Source organism: Heterodontus francisci, chromosome 24 (assembly GCF_036365525.1).
Source record: "Heterodontus francisci isolate sHetFra1 chromosome 24, sHetFra1.hap1, whole genome shotgun sequence".
Classification (NCBI taxonomy): Eukaryota; Metazoa; Chordata; class Chondrichthyes; order Heterodontiformes; family Heterodontidae; genus Heterodontus; species Heterodontus francisci.
This window is the reverse complement of record NC_090394.1, coordinates 15926271-15949842: the sequence shown is the minus strand read 5'-3', so window position 1 is coordinate 15949842 and position 23572 is coordinate 15926271. Positions and strand designations below refer to the sequence as shown.

The 23572-nt window shown below is 45.5% G+C and overlaps 1 long non-coding RNA gene across 2 annotated transcripts in view; it reads right to left on the bottom strand.

Moving 5' to 3' along the window:
- Nucleotides 1–22363, bottom strand: part of LOC137383214 (uncharacterized) — a 149479-nt gene extending 127116 nt beyond the window's left edge. For both annotated transcript variants that reach the window (XR_010977356.1, XR_010977355.1), the window contains exons 1-2: nt 21865–22363; nt 21600–21743 (exon numbers count right to left, since the gene is read on the bottom strand). This is a non-coding gene — a long non-coding RNA (uncharacterized lncRNA). The remainder of the gene's footprint in view (nt 1–21599; nt 21744–21864) is intronic.
- Between the last annotated feature and the right edge of the window lie 1209 nt (nt 22364–23572).

The following is a 23572-nucleotide window of genomic DNA, read 5'->3' as shown; positions in this document are numbered from 1 at the left end:
CAGATGCTGGAAATCTGAACTAAAAACAGAAAGTGCTAGAAATACACAACAGGTCTGGCAGCATCTGTGGAGAGAGAAGCAGAGTAAATGTTTCAGCTTTCTGACCCTTATGACCTGAAACATTAACTCTCTTTCTCTATCCACAGATGTTGACCTGCTGAGTATTTCCAGCATTTTCTGTTTTTATTTTAGATTCACTTGACAGCAAGTCTTCCTATAGGAGGCTGCAAATGTCTGACACCACCTGACATGACACTCTGACCCTCCTGGGGCACTGATGTTCAGACATGTCCAGGAAGCTGATGCACTGCCTGAACACACTATGCTGTGAGCTTCCCCTCTCTGCTCCTCCCCTCTGTCCTGTGCAGCAGCAGGTATGAGAGGAGAATGCTCCAACTTCTGCTCCTGCTCCTGATGCTGCTCCTGCTCCAGCTCCTTCTCCTTCTCCTCCTGATGCTGCTCCTGCTCCAGCTCCAGCTCCAGCTCCTTCTCCTCCTCCTGATGCTGCTCCTGCTCCTGCTCCAGCTCCAGCTCCTTCTCCTGCTCCTGCTCCAGCTCCTTCTCCTTCTCCTCCTCCTGATGCTGCTCCTGCTCCAGCTCCAGCTCCTTCTCCTCCTCCTGATGCTGCTCCTGCTCCTGCTCCAGCTCCAGCTCCTTCTCCTGCTCCTGCTCCAGCTCCTTCTCCTGCTCCTGCTCCTGCTCCTGCTCCAGCTCCTTCTCCTTCTCCTCCTCCTGATGCTGCTCCTGCTCCTGCTCCAGCTCCTTCTCCTTCTCCTCCTCCTGATGCTGCTCCAGCTCCAGCTCCTGCTCCTGCTCCAGCTCCTTCTCCTGCTCCTGCTCCAGCTCCTGCTCCTGCTCCTGCTCCAGCTCCTTCTCCTTCTCCTCCTCCTGATGCTGCTCCAGCTCCTGCTCCAGCTCCTTCTCCTTCTCCTCCTCCTGATGCTGCTCCAGCTACTGCTCCAGCTCCTGCTCCTGCTCCAGCTCCTTCTCCTACTCCTACTCCAGCCCCTGCTCCTGCTCCAGCTCCTTCTCCTTCTCCTCCTCCTGATGCTGCTCCAGCTCCTGCTCCAGCTCCAGCTCCTTCTCCTTCTCCTCCTCCTGATGCTGCTCCTGCTCCTGCTCCAGCTCCAGCTCCTTCTCCTGCTCCTGCTCCTGATCCTGCTCCAGCTCCAGCTCCAGCTCCTTCTCCAGCTCCAGCTCCTTCTCCTGCTCCTGCTCCTGCTCCTGATCCTGCTCCAGCTCCAGCTCCAGCTCCTTCTCCAGCTCCAGCTCCTTCTCCTGCTCCTGCTCCTTCTCCTCCTCCTGATGCTGCTCCAGCTTCTGCTCCAGCTCCAGCTCCAGCTCCAGCTCCAGCTCCTTCTCCAGCTCCAACTCCTTCTCCTGCTCCTGCTCCTTCTCCTCCTCCTGATCCTGCTCCAGCTCCAGCTCCAGCTCCTTCTCCAGCTCCAGCTCCTTCTACTGCTCCTGCTCCTTCTCCTCCTCCTGATGCTGCTCCTTCTCCAGCTCCAGCTCCAGCTCCTTCTCCTCCTCCTGATGCTGCTCCTTCTCCTTCTCCTGCTCCTTCTCCTTCTCCTGCTCCTGCTCCTGCTCCAGCTCCAGCTCCAGCTCCAGCTCCAGCTCTATCTCCTTCTCCTCCTCCTGATGCTGCTCCTTCTCCTGCTCCTTCTCCTTCTCCTGCTCCTGCTCCTTCTCCTGCTCCACCTCCTTCTCCTTATCCTTCTCCTTCTCCTGCTCCTTCTCCTTCTCCAGCTCCAGCTCCAGCTCCTTCTCCAGCTCCTTCTCCTTCTCCAGCTCCAGCTCCAGCTCCTGCTCCAGCTCCAGCTCCTGCTCCTGATGCTGCTCCAGCTCTAGCTCCTTCTCCTTCTCCAGCTCCAGCTCCTTCTCCTGCTCCTGCTCCTGATGCTGCTCCAGCTCCTTCTCCTTCTCCAGCTCCAGCTCCTTCTCCAGCTCCAGCTCCTTCTCCTTCTCCTGCTCCTGCTCCTTCTCCTTCTCCTGCTCCTTCTCCTTCTCCAGCTCCAGCTCCTTCTCCTTCTCCTGCTCCTTCTCCTGCTCCTTCTCCTTCTCCTGCTCCTGCTCCTTCTCCTTCTCCTGCTCCTTCTCCTTCTCCAGCTCCAGCTCCTTCTCCTTCTCCTGCTCCAGCTCCTTCTCCTGCTCCTGCTCCTGCTCCTGATGCTGCTCCAGCTCCAGCTCCAGCTCCTTCTCCTTCTCCTGCTCCTGCTCCTGATGCTGCTCCAGCTCCAGCTCCAGCTCCTTCTCCAGCTCCAGCTCCTTCTCCAGCTCCAGCTCCTTCTCCTTCTCCTGCTCCTGCTCCTAATGCTGCTCTAGCTCCAGCTCCAGCTCCTTCTCCAGCTCCAGCTCCTTCAGCTCCAGCTCCTTCTCCTTCTCCAGCTCCAGCTCCAGCTCCAGCTCCTTCTCCAGCTCCAGCTCCTTCTCCTCCTCCTGCTCCTGATGCTGCTCCAGCTCCAGCTCCTTCTCCAGCTCCAGCTCCTTCTCCAGCTCCAGCTCCTTCTCCTTCTCCTGCTCCTGCTCCTGATGCTGCTCCAGCTCCAGCTCCAGCTCCTTCTCCAGCTCCTTCTCCAGCTCCAGCTCCTTCTCCTTCTCCTGCTCCTGCTCCTGATGCTGCTCCAGCTCCAGCTCCTTCTCTTGCTCCTGCTCCTGATGCTGCTCCAGCTCCAGCTCCTTCTCCAGCTCCAGCTCCTTCTCCAGCTCCAGCTCCTTCTCCTTCTCCAGCTCCAGCTCCAGCTCCAGCTCCTTCTCCAGCTCCACCTCCTTCTCCTCCTCCTGCTCCTGATGCTGCTCCTGCTCCTGCTCCTGCTTCTGCTCCTTCTCCTCCTCCTGCTCCTATTGCTGCTCCTGCTCCTGCTCCAGCTCCTGCTCTTGCTTCTGCTCCTGCTCCTGATGCTGCTCCTGTTCCTGCTCCTGCTCCTGCTCCAGCTCCTGCTTCTGCTCCTTCTTGTCCTTTAGCAGCAAAAAAAAATCAGTTAATGACTGTTTCTAACATGATCATTGAAACATAGTAAATGTTTACTATGTCTTCCCTGGCAGTTTTGAAAACTGCACATGCAGCATATATTTTGTTAAGGAATTGTAGACAGTTCATCATAGATTAAGGTTTATTAAAGCTATCTGTTACATTGTATTTACAAACTATTGTATATGGGTCAGCAGCATCTGGTTTATTCCAATATCATTCAGTCCCATTACATCGTACTGTTGTTTTCATGAGGACTTACAGTGCTGACATCTGGAGATTCCTTGGATTTTCTTGCCTGCTTCCCCCTCAATACAAGTTCTGAAACAATGTGATTCCAAATGGATAGCAATGGAATTGTGATACTTATATAGAAGTAAATGTCCAGCAACTTTCAACATGTTACTGAGCTTGTGTCCCAGGTGAAAGTAATTCATGCCAGAGTGCAGAAATCAAAACATTTGCCAAGTGACTTCTGCCATTTTAAAATGAGTTCGTATAACACAAGCCTTTAAACTTATGCTTTAAATAACCTAGCTGCGAGGTTATTTTAAATCACCTGGTGAAAGGCTTGAAGCAGGGGTATCCAACCTTTTCGCATGGGGGGCCACATCACAATTTTTGTCTTATTTAGGGGGCCAGTGAGACAATTTTGGAAAGATAAAGGCATTAAAAATGTATCTTACTATTAAACAAAACAACAACAAATGTGATTTTTTGTGAAGAAGCTTTAAATGAGAAGATTAATTTATTGACTTACTTTCTCGTCACTATGTTGGACACTGATTTACTGACTTACCTGGCATTATTTTGCTTGCACAAGTAGTCAGTGTTTGCCTGCACACTGGTTGTAGCGATGCGGAGTTTTCCAGAAAGATATCCATCTGTCAGGAGCAATCTTGATTGCTCTCTCTCCCTCTACTCTGTCTGTCTGTCTGTCTATCTGTCTCTGTCTGTCTTTCTCTCTGTGGCTTTCTCTCTCCCCCTCCCTCTGTGTTCCCCCCTTTCTGTGGTCCCCCCTTTCTGTGGTCCCCCCTCTCCATGTTGTCCCCACCTCTCCATGTTGTTCTCCCTCTCTGTCATCTGCTCCTCACTATGTTGCCCCCTCACTTCCCCCCCGTCCACTCTTTGTGTCCCTGCTCTCTCTCTCTCTCTCTCTCTGTGTCTCCCCTCTCTCTCTGTCGCCCCTCCCTTTCTCTGTCCCCCCCTCTCTCTCCCTGCCCCCTCTCTCTCTCTCTCTCTGCCCCACCTCTCTCTCCCCCCTCTCTGTCCCCCTCCCTCTCTGTCCCTCTCTCTCTCTACCCCACTCACTCTGTCTCTCTGTGACAGTTGCAGGGATCGTGAATTCTCCATTGAGCAGCTTTGTGATTGGTCCATTTTTTAAAAAATCGCAGCCGTCAGTTTCACAGCTGACAGGTTCTTAGAACAGCGACAGTACTTCCAAACCAATTTTTCTGTGGGCTTTTAAAATAATCGGAACCTGCAGGAACAACCTGAACTTATCCGAAGCGTGGTCTCTGCTCTAAGCATGACGGCTGTGATTTTTTTAAAAACTGACTAGTCTGGAAGAAGAAGCCAATGGGAAATTTCTCATCCATGAAATTGCCAGTCACGAACCTCAAACCTTTTACACAGACACTGGTGTCCGGATATGTTGCTGACCCCTGGTCTTCAATCTGAGGATACCCTCCATCGTGTTGTGTGGCACTACCACCGTGCTAAATGGGATGGATCAGGAACTGATCTCGCAGCTCAAAACTGTGCATCCATGAAGCACTGTAGGCCATCAGCAGCAGCAGCAGAATTGTATTCAAACACAATCTGTAACCTTATGGCCTGGCATATCTTTCATTCTGCCATTACCATCAAGCTGAGGATCAACTATGGTTCAATGAGGATGCAGGAGAGCATGCCAGCAGCAGCACCAGACATAACTAAAAATGAGGTGCTAACCTGATGAAGCTACAACACAGGGCTACATGCATGCTAAACAGTGGAAGCAGCATGCGATAGACCGGGCTCAGCAATCGTAAAACCAAAAGATCAGATCAAAGGTTTGCAGTCCTGTCACATCCATCATGAATGGTGGTGGAGCCCAGCATGTCAGTGCAAAAGACAAGGGTGAAGCATTTGCAACTATCTTCAGCCAGAAGTGCCGAATGGATGATCCATCTCGGCCTCCTCTTGAGGTCCCCAGCAACACAGGTGCCATTTTTTCTAACAGTGTTGACAGGATGATTAGTTTTAAGGGAGGCGATGCAGATTCATCTCTTCATGTAGTACAGTAAGGAGATGTGGCTGTATTCCCAGACGGCAGCTGGTAATGCAATCACATCTTTAGCTTGGTGAATACCCAAACATATGGAAATCAAAGTATAATCCTGAAAAGAAATGATGCTTCACCTTCGACTCACTGTCCTTAAAAACCCTGTCGGAGCTTGTTGTGAGGTTTGTATCACCTTTCTGTGGCCCCAAAAGCCATTGAGCTATGAGGGAAATGAAGTAAAAGTTCATCTGTCACAGCACAACATGTAAAATGTCTGCAGTATAGTCACAGTGGTTGTTATTAAGATATTTTGGCTTTTGGGATCACTGTAGTAATAAGCCCTACACACAGTAATTTAGTTAGATGACAGTAATAATTCAAGTTCTTTATGTGTTAATTTGCACAGTGACTTCCTCCTGTCAGAAATCAGAATATCTTCAAACATCAGAAACAGCAAATAGCTCACATTTCAGTTTATCATTCATAGCTTATCAGTATTTCATTCATACCTATTAACTCATTGAAGCACCACTATCTTCACAATTCAACAAATAATTTTTACATTTGGGAACAAGAGACGTGCATCATTTTCATTCCAAAACATCCCACACAAGAGATGAAATCATATACTTCAACCCAAGTGTATTATGTAAACAAATGCGGAACAGTTGCCAAACCTGTTTTTCACAAAGACAGTGCAGCTTTAATAAATCAAAGCTGTGCTAATATCAGATAAATGCTCCTGTTAAAAGTAAGAAATATCACTATATTTCTATTTATTGTCAGTAACTGCAGCCTTCCTTTGCTGTGGTGTGCTTTTGTCCAGATTACACAATGATTGCACACTGCACTCAGTTTGCAGCCTAAATGAATCAGTCATGTTCTGCATCATTGTGGCTGTGGTATTGCTAAGTTTCCATAAACACATGGTTTGTGTAAGCTATAACAGAAAATAACGCACATTTTACAAACTATTTCTCAGCCGTCCAATTACTGTATACTGTTTACCCATTGAAGACGACGATGTCTTTTTTAACCAAAGTAAATTTTTCATAAGGTTGCTTTAACAGTACAAATTAAAAGAGGTTGTACAACTGCTGTGTAATGCATTGGTCAGAACCCATCTGGAATACTGTATATCGTCTGGTTGCCTTGTCATAGGAAAAATGTTATTACCCTTGAGAATCTGCAGGGTTGAACAACCAGAATGAGTTATGAGAAAAAGTTAAAGAAGTTTGGCTTGTTTTCCTTTTAAGAGGAGGCTTAAAAGGACCTAATTGAAGGTTCAAGATGAAAGGACTAATTTTAACTCAGGGCAGCAATCGGAGATGCGGGGGCTGAAGCAGGCAGTGAATCATGCTGCTCCCCCACTTCCCCCCACACCCCATGGACAGTGAGGCTCAGGAGATTTTAACTCATTTATGCCCCAAAGCCAGAAAAAAGAAACATCACCGCCAGCACACTGGATTCAAAATTGGTGAGTTGGAGGGCTGGGGGGAGGGATCAGGCTGCCTCAGGGATCCATGGAAACTGTTCCGAGTAAGCTAGGTATGGGTTGGAGTGGGTCAGCAAGTCTGCCATTGGGGGAGGGGAGGCCCAAGCTATCCTTGTGGAGTTGAGAGGAGCTCGTCGGTTCCTCTTGGCCCACAAAGAACCTTTACATTTTATTAAAGAACTGGTCCCACTCGTGGAAAGATCGAGAATGAGAGGGCACAGATTTAAAGTGATTGGCAAAAGAAACAAAAGCGACATGAGGAAAAACTTCTTCATTCAGCGAGTGGTTAAAGTCTGGAATGCATTGCCTGAGAGTGTGGTGGAGGCAGGTTCAATCGAGGCCTTTAAAAGGGAATTAGACTCTTATCTGAGAAAGAAGAATTTACAGGGTTACAGGGGGAAGGCGGGGGAATGGCATTCGGTAAATTGCTCATTTGGAGAGCCGGTGCACACATGATGGGCCGAATGGCCTCCTTTTGCACTGTAACAATTCTGTGCTTCTGTGAAAAGATCACGTGCCTGATCATGGATCCTTGCTGCAGCCAGCTTTTGTTAACAGGATGAAGACCTTACAGGCCATAAGGTGGGCTCAAAGTTAAAGTGGCATGCACGTCCCACATAGTGTGGGAATGCAACACCGCTGTATCAATTAAGCCCCCACTCCTCTGGGACAAGTGACCTTTCTGTGCCAAATATAGGAAAATAAAATGGTGGTGGGGGGGAGCATGAACGCTTCACGAGCATAGCACAGTACTCTCTCTGCCATCTTACCACCCCTGTCCACTTCAGGCGGGGAGAGGTTATAATCAGTCCTGATATAGATTGTGCAGACTGATCCAGTAAGTGTGTTCACTGTGGAAAAGTGTCCAACTGCCAGGCATACAAATTAAAAATGTGGAAGTAAGAAGCTGGGCGATCTATTCCAATATTGGAATAACTCACATTTATTTTTTGCCTTTAACATTGTAAAGTGTCCCAAGGCACTTCACAGGAGTTTAATCAAACAAACTTTGACACCAAGCCACATAAGAAGATATTAGGATAGATTATCAAATGCTTCCTCAAATAGGTAGATTTTAAGGAACATCTTGAAGGAGAAAAGTGAATTAAAGAGGCAGTGTAATTTAGGGAGAGAATTCCAGAACTTGAGGCCTCGGCAGCTGAAGGCCAATGGTGGAGTGATTAAAATTGGGGATGCGTGAGAGGCCAGAATTGGAGAAATGCAGAGATCAAGGAGGGCTGGAGGAGGTTAAAGAGATAAAGAGTGGTGAGGCCGTGGAAGGATTTGAAAACAAATTTGAGTATTTTAAAATCAAGTTGTTGCTTGACCAGGAGCCAATGTAGGTCAGTGAGTGCAGGGGTGATAGGGGAATGGGACTTACTGCAAGTAAGAAATGGGCACCAGAATTTTGGATGAGCTTAAGTTTATGGATAGTGGGAGATGGGCAGTCAGACAGAAGTGCATTAGAAGAGTCAAGTCTAGAGGTAACAAACTAATGAATGAGGGTCTTCGCAGTACATGAGCTGAGGCAGGGGTGGAGTCGAGCAATGTTACAGAGGTGGAAGTAGACAGTCTTAGTGATGGCACATATGCAGGCGCAAGTTCATCTCGTGGTCAAATATGATACCAAGGTTGTGAAGGACCTGGTTTAGCTCAGACAATTGCCAGGAAGAGGGATGGATAGAGAACAGAGTTTGCGACAGGGACTAAAGAAAATGGCTTCGGCCTTCCGAATATTTAGTTGGAGGAAACGTCTTATCCAGTGTTGGATGTCAGATAAGCAGTCTGACAATTTAGAGCCAGTGGAGGGATGAAGAGAGTTGGTTGTGAGGTAGAGCTGGGTGTTGTCAGTGTACATGTGAAAATTAATGCTGCATTTTCAGATGATGTCCCTGAGGGGCAGCATGGAGATGAGAAATGGGAGGGGGCCAAGGATAAATCTTTGCGTGCACTAGAGGTAATGGTGTGGGAGTGGGAAGAGAAGCCATTGATGGTGATTTTCTGGCTACAGCTGGATAGATATGAATGGAACCAGGTGACAGCAGTCCCACCCAGCTGGACAACAATGAAGAGGGGTTGGAGGAGAATGGTGTGGTCAACTGTGCCAAAGGCTGCAGACATGTAGAAAAGAAACAGTAGGGATAGATTACCTTTGTCATAGTCACGTAGGATGTCACCTGTGATCTTGATGAGCCATTTCAATACTGTGTCAACGGTGGAAATCTGACTGGAGGGATTCAAACATGGGATTCAGGAAAAGATGAACACAGATTTGGACAATGATAATGCATTCAAGGGCTTTGAAGAGGAAAGCGAGGATGGAGATGGGCAGTCATTTGCATGGAGGAAGGTGTTAGAGTTTATTTTTTGAGACAAATGATGGCAGAGCGAAGCAGTACATGAGGAGGAAGAACCATTAACAATATTGACTATCAAGACGACCAGGATGGGAAATTGGGTGATCAGCAGTTTAGTAGAAATAGGTTCGAGGGAGCAGAAAGTGGGTCTCATGGACACGATGAGTTCAGAGAGGGCATGAGGGGAGATAGGAGAGAAACTAGAGAAAGATGCGAAGTCAGGGCTAGGGCAAAGGGGAGCTTTAGAGGAAGTTTGGCCCAGTGGGATCATGGAAGGGAGGGACACGGCAGAGGCAGTTGATCAGATGGTCTCAGTCTAAGTAACAAAGCTGTCCATGAGCTCCTCACAATTCTTGTTGGAGGTGAGGGTGGAGGGGACAGGGGACAGCGGTTTAAGAAGACGCCTTGCAGTAGGGAAAAAAGCCAGCAGCTATCTTTGCATTCCAGGCAGATCCTGGAATAATGAGCAGGTTTAGCAAACGACAGCAGGACCCCATAGTGCTTTATGGGGTCCAGCCAGATCGGTGGTGGATGGTTAAACCAGTTGTCTGTCATATCCATTCAAGTCTCTGACCCTTGGACTTAAGGGAGTTCAGATGAGGGCCGTATCATGGAGAATGGCCAGGGTGAAAGAGAGTAATGGTTTTATCGGTGACTAGTGTGTGTTGTTGTGTAGTTGCAGCATAGCTAGGGTGTTGTTGATAAAGTCTCAGAGTCTGGATAAGGTCAACTAATAACTCTTTTATTATTTACACATCTCTATTTACACTCTCCACAAGCCTCCCTAGCTGGCATCCTTCATGCTGCTACTCTCTTCTTCTCTAAAGCCCATTACTATGTGACTGTTACATCATTATCACTACAGTGGGAGGGGTAACTCTCACTGTCTCCAACATTAACCCTTTCAGGTCCTTACACTACAACTAGGGTATCAAAGGCGGAGGTGAGGGGACACTTGAGAAGATAGGTAGCTGCAGAAATGTCATGGTGAATAAAGGGCCAAAGGCAAGACAGTTGGGATTTTGAAAATGCTGTTGTAAGTGAATTGGGAGAGAGTTCTTTTGAGGGGTGGAAACAGAAGGAAGTAGGGAGGAGGAAGGGGAATGTGGGTGACGACCAATACAAGGGAGTCATCAGAGATGGCCTTACTTGTGACTGATTCTATGGGGGTAGTAAGGCCATGTGAGATGTCAAGGTCAAGGGGTTGGCTGTGAATATGGGTTGTGAAGCTTATATAGAGGGTGGAATTAAGGAAGGATAAGCGGGCAATGAACTGAGAGGAGAGAGACATGATGAGTTGAGATGGAGGTTGGAATCACTGAGGATGAGATATTGCTGGGTGCAGAGGCTGAGGAAGGAAAGCAGTGAAAATAGTTCGGTGAGAAGCTTGGCATGGTACTTGGGTGGGTGGTAGAGATCCAGGCCTTTAAATGACTGATGAGAGAGGTGGAACAAGGTGAGATGCTCACAGGAGGAGAAGGTGCCAGAGGAGTAGAGAGACAGGTCAAAGTGTGATTTGGTGATAAGAGCCACCACCACTGCAAAGGTTTGGGCAGAGCAAGTGGTGCAACTGTTGGCCTCCCATTTTACAAACGAGACATGAGAAGCCGGTCAGCCGGCTGGCAGTTGAAAATCATCTCTAATTGCTGCAGAATAATCACTTGAGTGAGTTAGTGAAAGGGAGTTTATTCCTGGAAGAGTTCATGCCTTCAGGAGTGGAAATGTGATGAATGTATGAACATAAAACAAGGCCTGCGGTACATTCTTATTTTCTTAACACTTTATTGGCTAAACTACTTTTATATATAATTTTCAGCTATCTTTATGACTTCATATTAATATACTTCTGCATTGTATTAAAGGGAAAATTTTCAACAAGACCATCTGGAAATCAGAAGTCAAGGCCGGAATGCAGACCTGGTCCTATTTTTCAACCTTTGTGCTGGAGTTGCAGCAGAAGGGTCTTCAGCATCAATGTCTTCGTTCATACCAAATACAGGCTGTGGAATTCGATAAGACTTGAAAACAGGCACAGGGCTCACAATGTGTGCTGTTTGCTCATTTAAATGATTGTAGCGTGCAGCGAGTGATTACATGCCTGAGTGAGGGGTGCAAAATTATGAGGTCAGCAAGCATAAGTTGTACTTAGACTGTTCGACTTAAAGGGAGGTGCATTGTGGCTGTTGCAGGTATTGGAAGTCATTCCACAATTGATTCTGACCTGGGAAAGACATAAGAATGGCACAACATAGGAAACAGTAGGCTCCAACATTTTCCAACACTGCGCTGGATACCTTGGTTGAGACATGTGCTCTATCCACATGGGGCCAGGAGGACCTCCAGAAAAATTCTCAGAGGGCAGTAGGACTAGATAGGCATGGCAATCAATATGAGGAGTCAAACACCAAGGAACTGGATACAAGTTCAATGACCTCACACAAGTGGTCAAGGCCAATAAATTTATCTTCAAATGCCATATTCCACCAACTGCACCACTAGCCTCAGTCACTGCCCAATTCACCACACCCCCATCACTCACCTTCCAACAAGGTCTGTCAATTAGGACTCATACCTCACATTCATAGCTTCACCTCACCCTCACACACTGAGCACTGCTGCAAGCTTCATACCCACATTTCACAGTTTGCATAGCGGTGAAGAAAGCTGTAGACTGCAGGAAGCTATCAATGGACTGGTCAGGAGGGCAGAAAAATGGAATTCAATCCAGAGAAGTGTGAGGTGATGCATTTGGGGAAGGCAAACAAGACAAGGGAAGTGTAGAGGAACAGAGGGACCTTGGAGTGCATGTCCACAGATCCCTGAATGTGGTTGGACAGGTAGTTAAGATGGTCAAAAAGCCAAAAGGGATACTTTATTGGCTGAGGCCCAGAGAATAACAGCAGGGACATTATGCTACAATTATATACAACACTAGTTAGGCCACAGCTAGAATACTGCGTACAGTTCTGGTTACAGGTATGATGTGATCGCACAACTAGAGAGGGTACAGAGGAGATTTACGAGGATGTTGTCAGGAATGGAGAATTTTAATTATGAGAAAAGATTGGATAGGCTGGAATTGTTTTCTTTGGAACAGAGGGAGCTGAGGGGAGGTTTAAGTGAAGTGTATAAAATCATGAGGGGGTTAGATAGAGTGAATAGGAAAAACCTATTTTCCTTAGCAGAGAGGTCAATGACCAAGGGGCAGAGATTTAAAGTGATTGGTGGAAGAATTAGAGAGGTGTTGATGAGTAATGTTTTCACCCTGAGGGTGGAACTCACTGCCTGGAAGGGAGATAGAGGCAGAAACCCTCAATGCATTTAAAAACACTTGGATTTGCACTTGAGGTGCCATAACCAACACGGCTACAGACCAAGGGCTGGAAGGTGGGATTAGACTGAACAGCTCTTTTTCAGCTGGCACTGACACGATGGGATGATTGGACTCCTTCTGTGCTGTAATTTTTTCTATGTTTCTATGACAGCCACATCACCCAAACAGATTGCACCACACCCTCCCTCTCTCACAGAACAAAGTGGTTCAGGACCAGAGGCAGCAGGAGCTAACCAGTGGGGGACAGGCATGGCTCTATGTCCTCACCACACCCCCCCCCCCCCCCCACCCCACCCTTGGAGGAGATAGTGCCATGATTGAGGCCATGGCCGGTGGCAGGGCTGAAATGATATGCTCATAACTAATCCTTCTTTTCACATCCCACTTTCCCCTCATCCCACAATCTCTTCTGATTCACAAGCCGCAGATGATGTAATTATGCACCGCTTGCTTTCTCCACTCCCCTCACTATAACCTTACCCTTGTGCCTTTTTGCTTTCAGATACTGTGGCACAGTGGCGCAGTGGTTAGCACCGCAGCCTCACAGCTCCAGTGACCCGGGTTCAATTCTGGGTACTGCCTGTGTGGAGTTTGCAAGTTCTCCCTGTGTCTGCCTCTGGGTGCTCCGGTTTCCTCCCACATGCCAAAGACTTGCAGGTTGATAGGTAAATTGGCCATTAACAATTGCCCCTAGTGTAGGTAGGTGGTAGGGAAATATAGGGACAGGTGGGGATGTGGTAGGAATATGGGATCAGTGTAGCATTAGTATAAATGGGTGGTTGATGGTCGGCAAAGACTCGGTGGGCCGAAGGGCCTGTTTCAGTGCTGTATCTCTAAACTAAACTAAACTAACTATAACCTGGCCAGACAGTGGAGGAAAAGAAAGAGATGGAACAGGAAGAAAAGACTGATGATGAAAAAACATTGTGGCATTGTGGGTACGCTCACATGGTGGTTACGTTACCAGACTAATAATCCAGAGGCCTACACTAATGATCCAGAGACATGAAGTCAAATCCCACAACAGCAGATGGCGAATTTAAATTCAGTTAATTAAATAAATCTGGTGACCATGAAACTATTGGATTGTTGTAAAAACACATCTGGTTCACTGAGGTCCTTTAGAGAATCTGGCCTGTATGTGACTTCAGACCCACAGCAATGTAGTTGACTCTAAATTTCCCCTGAAATGGATAAAAAATTCACTCAGTTCCATAGGGATGGGCAATAAATGCCAGTATTGCCCACATCCCGTTAATGAATTTTACAAAAACACCATCACTTTCTCTCATGCTTGTCGCCACCAGCTCAGATACTGACACTGCAGGCACTTTAGAGGATAGCTTATAGGGAGCATCTGCATGTGGTGAAACATTGGGCACGAATGGACTGCAGCCAGGACAGGAGATAATCGTAGCACTAGTGCCAGCTCACAGGAGAGCAAGGTCGCACAGAAAGGCTGCAGAAGGCTCAGATGAGGCCTTTGATGGTGCAGTGTACAGAAGAAGACTGATGGGAATGCACAATGAAATGCTTGGTGCATTGGCTGGCCTGCCAGAAAGCCCATGGTCACTGTCAAGGAGCATGAAGGAATCCTGCACCAACTTGGTGGCCTTCGTTTCCAGCAAGGAGGTGGTGGCCAACTGCCAGAGAGCACAGAGAGTAGTGTCTGTTGGATAATGTCTCAGCTTCCATTGCTGCACACGCAGATACCACCCAACATCTGGGTCCTGCAGTGGGAAGCTCAGATTAAAGTCAGGCAAGTTCAAACTGCTCTCATGCAAGCTCAGCTTTCTGCCACAATGGCTCAGACTGCCGTCATCATGGCTCTGGATACAAGTGTTTAAATGGGCTTGCAGGTGCTCCCAGCATTCCAGCAAGTTGTTCTCCAGCAGCTTACTAGGATTACTGAGGAGCTTCCCCAGGGCAGTAGGAGTGGCTCCATAGAGCACAAACCTGCTGAGTGACAGCATTTTGTCCTCTCACCCTTGCTACTGCCCGCCTGCTGCCCATGCGGAGCGGGTGCATTTGAAACCGGGCCTTCTAGGCCCAGAGCTGCTTGAGGGCATCCTGCAAGGCCATCTGCAGTCTCCGTCAGTGAGAGTCAGCAGCCTTCCACCAGCCATGCTGTAGCCACTGAGCTGGCACTATGGAGGAGCACTAGGACAGGCAAAGGCACACAGAAGGGAATGCACAAGGGTGATTAATTGAGTTTTGTACGCAATATGGCAATATTTGACTTATAAATTTGATTTGGAATGCTTGTTTTGTGGTGGCTTTTATTTTGTATTGTGGTCAAGCAAATGTTGTGATGGTCAGTAACAGAAAGAAGGTAAGATGTGGGAATGTTGATGGATGGGGAACTGGGGTTGTATTCACCGGTACCACAGTCAGATGAGTCAATCACTGACAGTGGCCAGAAAAGGGTTGTGTTGGCTGCCTCCTCACATCCTCCTCCACTTTATCCTGCTCCTTTTCCTTCTCCTCCTCCTCCACAGCTGCTCATGTATAGCTCAGGGAAGGGCTGTGCTCCCATGTTGGTGAGATTGTGCAGCATCGAATCTTGACATGCACTGAGCACTACATGACTCTTCCAGAGCCATTCAAGTAGCAGAAACATTGTTTAAGCACCCCAATAGTTTGCTCTATCCCATTTTATGTGGCGGCATGGCTTTCATTATATGCAGGCTACCCACGTGTATGTGGGTTGTTCACTGGATCCATGAACCACGTCATCAAAGGATAGCCCTAGTTGTGCAGTAGCTACCCTCTGGTTTGTCGTGGGGGTTCAAATGCACTTGGTACAGTGGACTGTCACAGAATGAAGGCATCATGACTGATGCCAGGATACCAGGCATTGACTTGCATGATACACTGCCTACAGTCACACATCAGCTGGATGTTGAGGGAGTGGAATTCCTTTCAGTTACAGTACATCTCAGAGTTGACATGCGGTGTCTGCAAAACAACATGGATGCAGTGAATGACACCCTGTACATGGGGAAGCTTGCAATCCTCATGAATTCACGTTCTTGCACCACCTGCTTATCTCTGACATGACAGAATGAAATGTATTCAGTTTTTTTGGAATACAGAGTCTCAGTGACCTTTCTTATACAACAGTGGGCAGAAAACTGGGAGATTCTGCAAAAATCACCTGCTCCAGCCTGGAAGAAGCCAGGTGCATAAAAGTTCAGAGCCAGCACCAGAAGTGTGCGCGTGCACCGCCAATGCCAGTTTGGATGGAAAATTGCGCCCGTAGCACTGAAGACTGGCGGTAAAACATCACGAGATGCTTGAAGCTTTTCCAGGCACTCAAGGAGAAAAGGGAATGAGGGGCTAGGGTTGATTTTAACTGCTGTTGCAAAGGAACCATGTGGTGATGATACAGATGTACATCCCCCACATCCCTGTTGTGGATGTGTTTACATTCCTTGTCAGGTACATTGAGGTGGCTGGAAACTGCATTGAGTACCTCGCATCTGATAATTAGGTTCCTACCTGCAATGGAGAGGAAGCGACACTCCACATGCTCAGTTTCTGTTTGACCTTGGCTATACGCTCCTTCCAGGATTTGCCGCACGTCCCAGCCCCTCCGAACCATATCCCCAGCACCTTCAGGCAGTCTGAGCTGACGGTGAGGGGGACAAAGGATCTGTCAGCCCAGTTCCCAAAGAACATGGTCTTGCTCTTGCCTCGATTTACTTTTGCGCCCGAGGCCAGTTTGAACTGGTTGCAAATGCAGTTCTTCAACCTCTGTAATCCCTTTTGAGCTCCTGGATGTTTCTGGGATCAACAGTTTCACGTTCAGCTTCCATGTTCTCCTTCTAACCCTCTGGTCTTCCTGTAGGTGGCAGTCAGCCAGTAGGAGGCAGTGGTCAGATGAGAACACCGGCTTGATGTTGGTGGATCTAACCGTGAGTGCTTGAGACACAAACAGGAATTCTATCGTGCTCTCAACCAGCTGTATGTACACAGCACTCCATCTGCATGGTTGCTGAAGACATCACACAGCGTGGAATCTTTTACCGCTTCCATCAGGAGTCTGGACATAACATCCAGTTTGCTGCCAGCCCTGCTGGATCATCCAGCCACATCAATGATGCAGTTAATGTCACCGCCTAGAATGAGTGGCCTGGATGTTGCCAGCAGCAGTGGGAGCTTCTGGAGGACAGTCAGCCATTTATTCTTTACAGCCAGGCGTACACATCGGTTAACCAGAGTGGAACTTTTTTGTAGACTACATCTGCTGCGAGGAGGCAATCGCCCATCATCTCCTTAACTTCAGAGATGGTGAAGTTACCTCGCCTCAGCAGAATACCTAGGCTGGAGGAACAGCAATCAATTCCTCCCGACCAGATTGATGGCCTGTGGGGACCACCATCCTGACCATTGCCTGTAGGTGCTGAGGTGCGTCAGCACTTCTGCAGAAACAGCAGGTGAGTTTTGACTGTTCCATGGTACTGCAAGGTCAAGTGGTATCACAAAGTGGCTTTAACGCAACACATGTAAATGGAGGCAATTTCTAAACCCATTTAAACTGTATCTTGGCTCATGGTGAGAAGGGCCCTGCCTGTCAGATCTTACATACACACCTGGAGTCTCAGCGTTACCGCACACTGTACTCTAGGTGGCTGTGGTGTGGAACAGTGTGTCACCCAACCACCTACTGGAATGTGCCTTTGCAAAGCAGGTCTGGAAAGAGATGCAGTGATTTTTGTCGCGGTTCATCCTAAGCAGCTGCGTAATGCACGACTCTGCTCAGGGACGCACATCGATATAAACAACAACTGCTGCTGGAGGACAATCAACTTGGTGAAGGACGCACTTTGGTCTGCCCAAAACTTGCTGGTCTTCCAGTGCAAAGAGCTGTCAACAACCGAGTGTTGCAGACTGGCACATTCCACATTTGAGGACTATGTGCTAAGGGACTCACTAAAACTTTGGGCATCCGCTGCAAAAGCTCAATGGGGAAAGGTCACTGTGTAAGACCCTCCCACCATAATATACCAAGGAGCTGGAACCACTGGTCTGTAAGCACCAGAGAATGTTTTTCAATGAAATGTAAATGTAAATTGTAAATATGACCTGTAATTGTAAGTGTCGTGTGGCACCTCAGAATGCCATGTACTCTATTGCAAGAAATTGAATTATATTGCACTTAATGTAATATCACATTTGAATTGTACTGGAATGCACTTTTACAAATTTTTATGAATAAAGTATATTTTTTGTAAAAAAAAACGAGCATTACCCATCTGAATTTTGAGGCCACAGTGTTGTGTCTGCACTGTGAGATCATGAAGATTTAATTTAACTGCAACACTGCAATTTGCATGCACACAGCCTAATTGTAACATTCATAGACATTACATGTCCACCCTGACACATTTGATATAAACAAATGTCTTCTGAGTGACTATGTTTTAGGAGCTAAACATTGCAATCTGAATCAATTGACTCATAACTGAAATAGATTGTAAAGGACCAGACCAGCAGTACCCAGATTTGACCTTGTGTCTGTGCTGAGTTAGCTAATTTCAGCAGGGCAATGCGTGCTAAATTGGCCTCAGCATGCTTGTGTTAGAGAGAGGAAATCTGGTCATGTTCCTCGTCTTAATTGCTATCCAGGGACCCCTACTGTAAAATGTGTTGGTTGACTGAGGTGGGAGGAGTGCACTGTTTATTCTCGTTCCACTTCTCCACAGTTCACAATATATATTTAAATGTTCCCACCTACCGATACAATCATATACTCTATTTTCCCAGAATAAAACACACCAACCAGGTTTCTTTAATAAACAACAAAATCATCAGTTTATTATAAACCAAGTGTTATGACTGGGTGATGAAGGGGTCTCAGGCTTCCCTCTTGTCCCTTCTCTGGTTTGGCCATAACAGAGTTTATCTTTTAAAATGGAGATATTTTAGATTCACCTCAGTGAGCTCTTGCTCACTGCACTCTAATTGCAATTGCAAATGAACCAATCAACAGGCTTTTTTGAGTTTAAATAAGAAAGATGCACGTTTATCAGCCTTATCACTCTAACCCAGTTAAAATGACTAAAATACGCAACACATTCATACTCAGGCATGCGAGAAGCACATACACACAAATAGATACAGAGTGGGAGGAAGAGTTAAGGGGATTGATGTAGAGTTTGTAATAAATGAAATACAGATACAGTTCTTAATGTCCTAGGTATAATATCCTCAATTGAAGTTAAGTTCTTGGAGAGCTCACTGGGCCACGTGCACAATTTTAGGCTTGCTTCTTTGGTACCAGAAGGCAGAAATAGAAGGGATAAAAAAAAACACTTAGGCTGAAAGGAAGGTATGGAAAGATGTCCTTTGTTTTGTTTAGGCGTCCCAAATGCGTATAGGTGGCTGCCACCGGGATCTTCCTAGAACAGTTCTTTCCAGGTGATGTTGAAGATCAGTTTGGGTAGGCTTTCCAAAAGATGCAGCTACAGAGGCTCCAAATAGGTCTTACAGGAGGAATGCAGCAACAAGGTTTTCGTTCCCACACATTTAATGCAATGTTCCTTCAAACATGCAGGGTTTCTTCAAATACAGGAGGAAATAGGAAACTGCCACAATGTATCCAAGGTTTATTTTCAAAAGAGAGAGAACTGAGCTGTTCTTCTTCTGGCACGCAAAATCAACTCTCAAAATTTAACAGTTCAAACTGAAACTAAAACCTTCCAGAAGTCAAGTCTCATGACATCTATAAATTTTGGCTTGTCACTTCTTTGTAAACATCTCCCCAAGTCAAAACATCCCCTGCTGGGTGACCATCCACAAACAGGTGCCTTCCAGTAAGACCTGTTTACTAGCTAAATCCTGGAACCATCTGGTAACTTGTTTAAAAAAACACAAAGTTCAGCCATCCCTTCAAGATTTCAGATGAATCAGCGTCCATAATTCAAACATAAGTTGTTAAAACATATTTTACAAAAGAAATAGAAGCAATCTTGTAACAAATGCCCGTGTGTGGATTTCAGATTTGGGTTAGCTGTGATGTCCCATTACTGAATACTGGGCTGTCATTCTTAAGGCTACATGTGAATAATTGCCACAACACAAAAGCAAAATACTACGGATGCTGGAAATCTGAAATAAAAACAGAAAATGCTGGAAATACTCAGCAGCTCTGGCAGCATCAGTGGAGAGAGAAACAGAGTTAACATTTCAGGCCAATGGCCTTTCACCAGAATAACTGCCATATTGGCAAGGTACTGGAGAATGACCAGCACCTGTGGGGCCATACCCCAAAAAGGAATTAATACATTCAGGAAAGAAGGGGAGAAAGTTGGCAACGAGGAGTGGTGGGAGGTAGGACAGAAGGGAATAATGCCTTATATTCAAAGTTGCAAAATTACATTTGCTGATCAAATACTTAGCATGGACAAAATATGCTATCTTTCCCCATTTTATTCTTGATTAATAAACAGCAATTTATTGCAACATTTCCACTGAAAGAGAAGCTCAATGTACTAACTTAATGAGCTTATGCTCAAAGTGCTGCAGTAGGTTCCTGTGTGTGACTCATTATGTTATCACACTTAAACCCATGTATTGATTTGCCACAAATCTATATTTAGGTCTGAACAAAATGTTTTCAGTATAAAGTGCGGTCACAACAAAGTTCATTGCAATCATATTTTGATACGTTACATGACATCAAACCATTCAGATAACAAGTGAAAAGATATTAAAACATTGCTTTGTAAACATCAAAGTACTTTGATTGTCACCAAGAAAAAGACAATGGTAACTTTGTAACTATTAAATGATACATAAATCGCTTGTCTGCACCAGGTCATATCTATGACTTCTACTTCAAATATCGTACAGGAATTGAGGAATGTTTCTTTGCTTGAACATTCAAAATGTACTTCAGGATATTATAATTTATACAAGTCAATTAATATTGGAAACATGAAATGTTTACGTTTGATACCATGCACAAATATATTGATATAATTCTTTTATTTGCTCTTGGGATGTGGGTCACACTGGCTGTATTTATTGCCCCACCCTGTATACCCTGTGGACGACTTGATCCACAGAACTGTTCTCAGTGCCACAGCTAATCATTTTAAATATTCTTTGATTGTAAAACTAAGGTTCACACTATTGACTGAAACTACATCAACTGCTCTCCAATTTACCCCACGAATGCAAACAAAGCAGTGGCTGAAAGACAGAAAGCTTCTCCTGCAGAGATACACCATTAAAATTTATACGCAAATGGAGGAATTTTATCTTTTAGTGATTGTGTAAAAATGGTGATATCAGATATCGTTATACACCATGCCTGATCTTCCTTTCCTCTGGTCAATAGACAATGTGAATAATGCGCAAACAATCTGATTCTGCCCTTATACGCTATTGGCAAAACCTAAAATTACCCCCAATGTCACCAAGAGACGAAAGAGAGGGGGAAGCAGGAACAGCATTTATATTGGTAAAACTCAGCTCAGTAGCACGGCCCTCACAGAACATGAGCGTGAAACTTAAGTGTGAAACACTGAGATCTCCAGTATCTAAGTGTTCAAGTCCTAAATAAAAATAGTGTTAGCAGGAACTTACTCCTGTGTTAAGACGACAAATTAAAAACACAGTGGCAACTAAATAGGTTAAACTTGGAATGTGAAAAGTATATATTTAAACCAGTTGAATATTCATTGAACTTGCCCCTTATAATTTCCAATTTAAATACCAAAAATGTACCAAAAACATTTTGCAGGTGGACAGGTTACAGCATCAATAATTAATAGGTTGATAAATAATTAGAAGATTATTTGCAGGCACCGTATACAGAGTTAATGAAATTCTGACCACGATGTCATGCAATTCAGTCAAGTTGACCATTTGTTTTCAAAATGTTCTATGTTGTTTTAGAATGTAGTATTGAAGCCAATGACTTCAATGACTTTATGTATATTGTTTGTTTGACATTTGGTTAATGTTAGTCTGTGTACAATATCTGTATAGGATACTTTTAGCTGCATCATCCACTGTTATTTCATCTTACTTTAGATACTGTACGCTTGTACCGCAATTTTCCAAATATAACCTGACTAAGCTAAAGGGTTTGATCCCACATTAGCACAGAATGCTCTTGCATCTATGTAAAGAGACAGTAAAAAATGTAAAACGCCGCAGCTTACTTTGCATAACTTTTTTTTTTGCCAAAATTGTCGCCCCCTCTCTGTCTTTCACTTTCTCTTATTAGTTTTACTTCTTACTCTCCTTTTTCTGGAAAAAAATTCCTAGCGGAACGTGATTTGGTAAAACAGCCGATCCGAATGTGTCTGTATCAGAAAGAAATGCATTAAAGTTTTCTTTTATGCCCATCCCGCAATCAAATACAGCAATAAGGCAAAATAAATTATGCTAAATTGAAATATGAATATGTAGAATTAGAGCCATTACCTAAAGGATCCGTTCCCACTCTAGTTTGCTGAAAGGCCAGATCCCATGCATTTATCGATCGGTCAAACTCAGCATGCAACATGCATACGGCGGGATTCCTCGTGCTAACCGTTAACGTGGCAGAGAAAAGAGCAAGTTACACAGCAACCTTTCAATTTTAGGTGATAGAAGTTGCTAAAAATCATTGTAACAGAGCGGCAGCATGGCAATTTGATGTTAACGAGGCAAACATTAGACTTTGGTGAAACTCAACGGACAAGTTAAAGTCCCAAGGCAAGCAAGTCAAGACCTCTCGATGTACAAGAAAGGCTCAGCACCCACAGCTTGAGCAACAACTTCTGGAATATATTCACCAACGTCAAGCAAGTGGATGTGCAGTCAGCACTGTAGAAATTAGTTTCAAAGGCCTTTATATCATAAAAGAGCACCTTTAAAGCATCTCCAAAATGGTGCTACCTCTTCATGCAAAAGCATGACATATCCATATGCTGACTTACTTCAATAGCTCAACGCATGCCTGATGATTTTGAAGACAAGTTATTTGAATACCAGTGTTATATCATAAAGCTGCAAAAATGACAGCACTATAGCACCTCCCATGTTTTCAACATTGATCAGACACTTCACACATTTGTCATTCTATTCAGTCAAACCATGGCTATCAAAGGAGAAAAATTGATCACATTAATATCGACTGGCAACAAAAAAAATCGTTTCCCGCCATCATGCTCAGGGCATATGGAGATGGAACAAGGACGCTGCCATATATTTTCTTCAAACAAAAAAATCTCCCAAAGAACATCACAATGCCACAAGGAACGTGAAAAAGATTAAATGGATGAAGGTTTGACCAAAGACTGGTTGTGTAGCTTGTGGTGCAAAGGCCCCTTTCGGGAGTGTTGTATGCTGGTTCTCGATGCTTTTAGGTCTCATCGACTGTCATGGATCAAGGATATCCTAGATGATAATCACACAGAATTTGTCATTATTCCCAGGTGCATGACAGGCCAGTTGCTAGTAATGGACGTCAGCTGCAACTGACCATTTAAACAGCAGAAGAGTCAAAAGTGAAATGAGTGGCTCTACTCTGGAGCACATGTGTTTACATCATTGGCAACCAGAAGAAAACAAACCTTTTGCTCATTGCCCAATGGATTAAAGAAGCCCGGGATGCAATTGATCTCCCTCTGATCTAGCGTGTCTTTAAGAAGTATTGTCCCACAAATGCTATGGATAATTCAGATGGTGACTTCCTCTGGGATGACGTCACTGCTGAAACGGATAACGAAGATGAAGGTGATGTCTGCGGTGATGTCCTTGATTGTAGGTAGATCTTGATTTTCATTGGGGCCCAATATTCTTCTTAAACCTTGTTCACTGTAGGAGACTTTTTTCTCTTGGGGTTCATGCGCCTTCAGTGGATTCAAAGGCTTGTGAGAAAAAGATGGGAGCAGACAGGAGAGATCATCTCAGTCCAGGAGCAAACAGACACTCTTCCTTCAAACTCTCTATGGTCAGTTCAAAAGAAAACCCTGGAACAGCCAGGTAGTCATGTGACCAGCTGGTCTAACCAGTCCTGGCCCTTGTGGATTGTATCCTCCTTAGCAGGCCCTGGAATACACTTCCTTACCTTCGATGTCTGTTAGTATGTAAGTATATTTTTCCAGCCACAGCTGATCTGTTTAACAAGTCATTTCGTCGCTCCAAC